Consider the following 6,477-nt stretch of genomic DNA (forward strand, 5'->3'; position numbering starts at 1 on the left):
CTGCTGAAGCCTCCGCTCTCCAGAGCTCCGCTTAGGCAGTACCATTACTTTGTAGGTTCTTATGTGAGCCTCGCTAACTGTCTCTAGCGCTGAGTGTAGTCAGGTCTTCTCTCGTTTTAGAGGGTCGTCATGCTGAGATCTCCATTCTTAGGAGCTTCTCTATGAGGGTTGAGCGTTGTTAGGCTTCCTCTTGTTTAAGAGAGTCGTCTTGCTGGAACAGCCGCTCCCCAGAGCTCCGCTTAGGCAGTAATATGAGTTGTAGGCTCTTTCTTTTGAGCCTCACTAACTGCCTCTAGCGCTGAGTGTAGTCAGGTCTCCTCTCGCTTTAGAGAGTTGTTATGCTGAGACCTCCACTCTTAAGAGCTCCTCAACTAGAGTTGAGTGTTGTTAGGCTCCTCTCGTTTAAGAGAGTCATCCTGCTGAAGCCTTCACTCTTTAGAGCTCCGTCTTTGGCAGAATTATGGGGTTGTGGGCCCTTTCTTTTTGAGCCTCACTAACTGCCTCTGGCGTTGAGTGTAGCTAGGTCTCCTCTCGCTTTAGAGAGTTGTTATGCTGAGACCTCCACTCTTAAGAGCTCCTCAACTAGAGTTGAGTGTTGTTAGGCTCCTCTCGTTTAAGAGAGTCATCCTGCTGAAGCCTTCACTCTTTAGAGCTCCGTCTTTGGCAGAATTATGGGGTTGTGGGCCCTTTCTTTTTGAGCCTCACTAACTGCCTCTGGCGTTGAGTGTAGCTAGGTCTCCTCTCGCTTTAGAGAGTTGTTATGCTGAGACCTCCACTCTTAAGAGCTCCTCAACGGGGATTGAGTGTGGTTAGGCTCCTCTCGTTTACGAGAGTCATCCTGATGAAGCCTCCGCTCTCCAGAGCACTGCTGAGGCAGAAATATGGGTTTGTAGACTCTCCCCTTTTTGAGCCTCACGAACTGCCTCTGGCGTTGAGTGTAGCTAGGTCTCCTCTCACTTTAGAGAGTCGTTAAGAGCCCCTGAACTATGGTTAAGTGTTGTTAGGCTTCCTCTCATTTAAGAGAGTCGTTCTGCTGAAGCCTCCACTTTGCATAGCTCCGTTTAGGCAGTATTAATGTGCAGGGTCTTGAGCCTCACTAACTGACCCTGGCGTTGAGTGTAGCCAGGTCTCCTCTCATTCTAGAGAGTCAGTATGCTGAGAGCTCCACTCTTAGAGTTCCGACTCTGGTAGGTGAGCGCTGGCGAGTTTTTGAGCCTGCCTGTAGAGGTTGTGGCTCGGGTCCTAGCAGAAATGATCTGGCGGGGGCAGGGATGGTGTTCCTTGAGTCCTTGACTTAAGGAATCCAGTTTTGGGCACTCATCCCTCAGCATAGCGCCCTCTAGAGGATGCAGCATTGAGTTTCCTTTCGAAAGGGAACGTCTCAAGTTAAGCATGTAACCATGGTTCCCTGAGAACAGGGAACGAGTCGCTGCGTCTCATTGCCATGCCTCGGCATTCCTGCCTGCGTCTCCTTCAGACAAAGAAGTGGATGACGTTTTCCACAGGTGCTCTTTTATACACGCATTCGCTTTTTTGTTTACGTCATAGGCTGCTGCCTGCCAATGTCAAGTTCATTGTCGATTTTTCATTTCATGCTTCAGACACCGGTCACGCTGAAGGCTTTCCCCTAGCGCCCTGTAGAGGATGCAGCGTCTCGTTCCCTGTTCTCAGGGAACCATGGTTACATGCGTAACCTGAGACGTTCCCCAAAGGGAATGAGACGCTGTGTCGAAACGCTACAGGAACGCCTCCAGCGTGACCATGCTCTGAATTACATGTGTAATCAGTCCAATGGATGGGCGAGACGTCACGGGCGGGGTGACGTAGTATATGAAGTATAAAACACGTACGGTGAAACCGGCGTCAGCTTCTAGGAGTGAAGCAAGCGCTGGCAGGGATACCGGAAGTATGGCCCTGAGACGCAGTGTCTCGTTCCCTTAGGGGAACCATGGTTACATATGTAACCTGGAGACGTTCCCCTTCAGGAACTCGAGCTGCGTCGAAACGCTACGGGTACAAGAATGCCCACGCCGCCAGACTTGTAAATCCCTGCCTAGTGTGGAAGAGTACAACTAAGGCGAGAGAAAAGGGAGCCAGGAATGGCTAAAGTAGGCGGGGGCCGCCCGAAGGCCAACTTTTGGAGGAGTGAGCCATGACCCCCGAAGGAGAGGAGAGATCAGAGGGCTCAAGGGTATGGAATAGCATCCTGATCCACCACTTAGCATAAGCTTCTCTGGCCGGAGACCTCAGCCTCAGCGCACCGCGGAGGAAACGTGTAAGAAGAGGGTGTCTTCCCACTGAATGGCCACCGAGAGAGGCGTGGTGGGCAGCAATGGCCGCCACGAAGACCTCTAGGGTGGTGTGGGTCAACCCTGCGAATAAACAGGCCTGCAGGAACTCCAAAACTGTACCAAACGGGCAGTTAGCAGGGTCGAGCTGGCGGTCTCCGCACCAAGAAGTACAGTTTCCTCATATGGGGAGCTCTGGATGGAGGATGGTCTCAACAACCTCGGTTGAGAGACCAGAAGCTATGAGTTGCGCCTCCTCCTGTGAGAGGAGATCTCTCCTGATGGGAATCTCCCATGGAGCGCCGTCGAGGAGAGAAATCAGGTCCGAGAACCATTCTCGGCCTGGCCAGAACAGGGCCACTGTCTTGCAGTCGACTGACCTCGTTCCAGTGCACTCTCTCCAGAACTCCCAGGAGCAGAAAAATCGGGGGAAACGTGTACAGACGAAGCCTCGGCCACGTCTGTACCATGGCATCCAGCCACACTGGAGCTGGATGAGTCCGAGACAGAACCAGAGGGGACCGTGCGATATCATCCGAGTCGCAAACAAGTCCACCTGAGCCTGGCCAAAGACTCTCCAAGTCTGCTTCACCCCTCGGGCTGAGGCATCTATTCCCCGGGCCGCGCGTGACCTTGAGCATGCGAAGCGGGTTTCCCCTCGGGGAGAACCCCTTGGTCTTAAGCCACCACTGTAGGGGTCTCATGTAAAGCAGGCCAAAAGTAACCACGTTGGACGTGGCTGCCATCAGACCCAGCTGTCTGTAACTGCTTGACAGTGAGTGACCGGCCTTCACTCACTCTCGCGACGAGGATCGATCCGAGCAGGAGACATACGTGCCTACATCGTGGTCGAATCCCACACCACGCCCAGATAAGTGGTTCTCTGTACTGGAGAAAAGACACTTTTCTTGGCGTTAAGTCTTAACCCCAGCTCTTTCGTGTAAGCGAGAAGGTCATCTCGATGTCGAACTGCCATCCACTCTGATTGAGCTAATATCAACCAATCGTCGATGTGGTTGAGTTGTGAAAGTGTGGGGTGAGAGTGCAAGGCCAAAGGAAGAACTCGGTGTTGGTAAGCTTTTGCCCCCAAAAGCAAACCTCAGGAACTTCCTGTGATGAGGAAGGATGGAGACATGTGCATCTTTTAGACAGATCGTGCCAAACCAGTCCTCTGACTTGATCTGAGACACGACTTGCTTGAGTGTGAGCGTGCTGAACTTCAGTCGCCTGACTGAGCGGTTCAAACGACACAGATCTAAAATAGGACGCCACCCTCCATCCTTCCTCAGAATGGTGAAGTACCGACTGTAGAACCCGGACTCTGCTACGTGAGGAGGGACCACCTCGATGGTGAGTAACTTCTGTTCCATGACCAGAGCCTGCTCGGGACCCACCATAGTGGGGATGACACCGTTTAAACTGAGGCGGAGGAGAACTGGATTCTATAGCCTCACTTTACAGTGTGCAGGACCCACCGATACATGTTAGTCTACTAAGGGAATCAGTCTCTCGAGACTGACCTCTGGTGTGATCACAGGGGCTAGCCGGGTGCCCTGAAGCGGCGAACCGGCAGGGGACGGCCCTACTAGCTGCTCTAGAGACCTCTGTGGAGGCGGTAACTGAGAGAAGCGCTCGCCGGAGACCGCTGCACCCTGGAACACCGGCAGGGTTGGCAGACCGATCTCCTGAGGGCACTGAGGAGAGATAGGCACCGTGTAATGCAGTGTACACCGCTCTTCCCCAGAGGGAGCTGGCCCTCAGAAGTCCTATAGGCCTTAGGCGTGAGGATGTTCTAGACAGAGACTATCCAGCGAGAATGACGGTCTGCAGAACCGCCTTCCGCTATAAGCCTTCAGACTGGGAGCGCCACTGTGACTCTAGACAAGAAGTGACGCCCCCAGAATGAGGAGCTGGAACATGGTAGGTTGGGACTACTCCCGCCCAGCAGCCCCTGTTGACCGCCTCAACCTCCTCAAAGGAAGAGAGGTAAACACGTTCTCTTACTCGAGAAATTTTTATCCCAAGAGCCGCTGTATATCCAACTTCTCATAGTTCGATAAATACTTAATTTAACCCTCTTAGCGCCAAAGTCGCAAAATTGCGACAAGACGTCATACTTAATCAAATAGACTGTAGTTCCTAATATGGTGTAATATCTCATTTGTATTCCCTACCACTAGATGGCAGACATGTAGTACTTCGATTCTAGACCAAAATTACGTTACCTTCCTATTCAAAGTGTTTGAGGAAAGAGCAGAGCAAGTGAGCTATCGTGTCATTGATGCGGAAGCAGTTCAGTTCATAGCGTGCGGGTAAGATGTGAGATTTGTGAGAGAAAATCGCCAAATGGCTAATAAAAGTTGTACCGTGAGGATGTGTTGCAAATGTTATTCGCCGATTCTGACTCTGAAGGGGAATATTTTCCTTTTGGAAATGACGATCGGTCGTCTAATAACCGCGCTTCTCCCGGTACATCTTTGCAGCGCAGTGGTGCCGCCGTACAAGGCACGAGTGTTCACAAAGCACAACCGAGTGATGATTTCGACCCTTTGCCCAACGGGGTGGCAGGGCAATATCTATTATTTCCTGAATATTATGACATTCAGGAGGGCCGCCCTCTGATGATGTCATACTATGCAAATAGTATATTTACAGCCCACATAAACTTTCGGTCATGCCCAACATTTTTCTAATTTACATTAGATCTCTATCTTTAAGCCCTTTCAAGCCACAAGCTTTTGAAATCTTGATGTCAAAATCCAGCATTTTTCAAAAAAAAACCTGGCGCCTAAAGGGTTAATTCCTCAGAATTAAATGCAGTCAAACAACCAGATGAGTAAACACGGTCTGGTGTGATAAGCTTCATTTCAAAAATCGAAAATTATATATCTAACTTCTCATAGTCAGATAAATACTTAATTTAATTCCTCAGTATCAAACGCAGCCAAACAACCAAACGAGTAAACACGGTCTGGTGTGGTAAGATTCACATCAAAAACTGAAAACTATGTAATACACGCATTGCCTCGGCAGCGCGCAAGCCACTTGGTCACACAAACAATATCAATCTCCTCGGAGAAAAATAGCAGCAGCAGCTAGCTATCGCTCAGAGGGGGAAGAAACCGCAGCGCAGGCTTCCGAGCCTCGAGAGAGAGCGCTGGATCTAGGGAGTGCAGGCGAAGAAAAGGCGAGCCGTCTCCAACCCATCCGCTAGATCCACGTGTGATCTGAATCGCCGCCGTGCCTCAGCAATAGCGGGACCGAACCGCGAGCTCGCAAGCACGGACACACTCCTCGGAGCATGCCTGGCGGGAGCAGAGTGTTCAGCGGGGAGAAGCACAATCAGCCCCTTATTTCCAAGAGCTGACTGCGCGAGTCTTTTCTTTTTATAATAGTATTGACATAATGCTTGTGCGACTGTAAAACAGCTCTGCTCCACAGTAAAGCTGCTCATTATAATATTAGGCATAATATGCTTGTGTAACTGATGTTTGTGCAACTGGCGATCTCATCGATGCCCTCATCAACCTCGTCGGAGGAAGACAGGCGGAGCGTCGAGCCCTCTCACCGGGGGGAAAGAACCGCAGTGTGGGCTTCCGAACCCCCGAGAGCGGGCGCTGGATCTGGTGGTTAAGGAAGAAGATAGGGACTCGCCCGTCTACATTCCCTCCACCAGATCCATATGCGAAACCCACGAGCACAGCCGCCGCTCCGCCTCGGCGAAAGCGGGGCCGGCGCCTCGAGAAACACCGGTGAAGACTCCCTCCTCAAAGAGAGCCCTCAAAGAGCAAGCATACGCAGGGACAAACGCTCGCAATGCGGACAGTCAGCTGACTCTGCGTGTTTTGCTCCCAAGCAGACAACACACAAACTGTGTGTATCCCCACCCGAAATGTAGTGCGGGCAGGGAAGAACACACAGCCTGAGATACTGCCGGCTCTCGCCGTATGTTTGTCTACACTCGTATTGGTAAAATAATGAATGATAATGGACAGACAACACCAAATAAGACTGACACACACAGAGCGCTTGCTGAATGACAGAAAGCTGACGCCAGTTTCACCGCATGTGCTTTTATACTTCCTGGTCACTACGTCACCCCGCCCATCCATTGGACTGATTACATATGTGATTCAGAGCGTGGTCACGCTGGAGGCGTTCCCGTAGCGTTTCGACGCAGCTCGAGTTC

Source organism: Sinocyclocheilus grahami, unplaced genomic scaffold, assembly GCF_001515645.1.
Source record: "Sinocyclocheilus grahami isolate Dianchi unplaced genomic scaffold, SAMN03320097.WGS_v1.1 scaffold1226.1, whole genome shotgun sequence".
In the NCBI taxonomy this organism is placed as follows: Eukaryota; Metazoa; Chordata; class Actinopteri; order Cypriniformes; family Cyprinidae; genus Sinocyclocheilus; species Sinocyclocheilus grahami.